This window comes from Triticum dicoccoides, chromosome 4A, assembly GCF_002162155.2.
Source record: "Triticum dicoccoides isolate Atlit2015 ecotype Zavitan chromosome 4A, WEW_v2.0, whole genome shotgun sequence".
Taxonomy (NCBI): Eukaryota; Viridiplantae; Streptophyta; class Magnoliopsida; order Poales; family Poaceae; genus Triticum; species Triticum dicoccoides.
In genome coordinates, this window is record NC_041386.1 from 742431182 (window position 1) to 742433045 (window position 1864).

Here is a 1864-nt window from a genome sequence, read left to right on the forward strand (position 1 = left end):
ATATATATATATATATATATATATATATATATATATATCATAGGAAGAGGTGGCTGTCCACCGCCCAGTGAGCGGTGGTTCATGTTCTTCTCCTGCATCGTCGTCCATACCGTCGATGTCTTCGGAGTCGAATTCCAGTACCTCAGTTAAATCATCGATCGTGGCAATGAAGTGAGTGGTGGGTGGGCAACGAATTCCTTCATCGCCTGCCTCCCACTCGAGCCGGACATAGTTCGGCCGAGAGCCTCCTGACAAAGAGAGAGACTTTAATGAGTCCAGCATGTTGCCAAAGGGCGAGTGCTGGAAGATATCCGCAGTAGTGAACTCCATTACCGGAGCCCAACATGGCTCGACTGGTTCGGGAGTGCGTAGACCGGAACCGGCGTCCGGATACGAATCCGGGGGTCCGGAGTCACAGGTCACCACAGAGGTAAGACCCGTGTTCGGCTCCACCGCCGATGAGTGCGCGACCTGCGGGGCGGGGTCCATCCCTTCGTCATTAGGCAGCGCAGCCTGCTCCGGATTTAGGTCCGGGGCTACTGCGGGGGTGATACCCCGAGTTTTGTCCGACGGCGGGTCTAAGCCGTGCTCGTCGTGACTGTCCGGTGCTCCTGGCATAGGCCCGAATCCGTCGAAGATCAAATCTCTGCGAATGTCCGCCGTGTAGTTCAGGTTTCCGAACCTGATCTGGTGGCCAGGGGCATAGCTGTTGATCTGCTCCAGATGGCCAAGCGAGTTGGCCCGCAGGGCGAAGCCGCCAAACACGAAGATCTGTCCGGGGAGAAAGGTCTCACCCGAGATCGTGTTGTTGATGATGACTGGAGGAGCCATCGAGCCCTGTAGCGACGACACAGAGAAACTCTCAATGAAAGCACCAATGTCGGTGTCAAAAACGGCGGATCTCGGGTAGGGGGTCCCGATCTGTGCGTCTTAGGCTGATGGTAACAGGAAGCAGGGACACGATGTTTACCCAGGTTCAGGCCCTCTCGATAGAGGTAAAACCCTACTTCCTGCTTGATTAATATTGAAGATATGGGTAGTACAAGAGTAGATCTACCACGAGATCGTAGAGGCTAAACCCTAGCTAGAAGCTAGCCTATGATGGTATGATTGTAATTGTAATCGGCCTTCTAAGGACCAACCTCTCCGGTTTATATAGATACCGGAGAGGGCTAGGGTTTACATGGAGTCGGTTACAAGGAAGGAAACATAATATCCGGATCGCCAAGCTTGCCTTCCACGCCAAGGAAAGTCCCATCCGGACACGGGTCGAAGTCTTGAGTCTTGTATTTTCACGCTTCAATAGTCCGGACGTTGTATACAGTCCGGCTGTCCGGATACCCCCTAATCCAGGACTCCCTCAGTCGGATTATCAGGAAGCGGGAGTGGCGCACACCATCTCCTCTTCATCTATGGATCATTACCCTAAACCTTGTAACCATGCGCCGGGCAAGATGAACATGAGAAAGGCGAATTACAAAGGGCAAATTTTAGCATGCTCCCTCTTACCTCCACTTTTCACATGAGAGGTAAGAGTATATAATTGATCTGAACCGTTGATTTTATTAAATAGTGAGCTGCCGGGCTAGATGAATGGGCTGCCGGGCCCATCTAGCCCATTTTTATTCCAGTTCCTTGCTTTGTTCGGTCTTGGTTCTTTTCAGTTTTCCATTCCCTTTTCAATATCTGTTTTCTACGGTTTCTCCATTAATTATTTTATTTTTCCTCTTTTCATTTCAATTTTTCGTTTTTTGCCTAGGTTTTTTTTCATTTCTTCTTTATTTTTATACTCTTCATTCTTTATTCGTTCTTCTTATTTATTTTTCCCTTTGAAATTTTCTAAAAATCCCAAGAAATTTCTAGT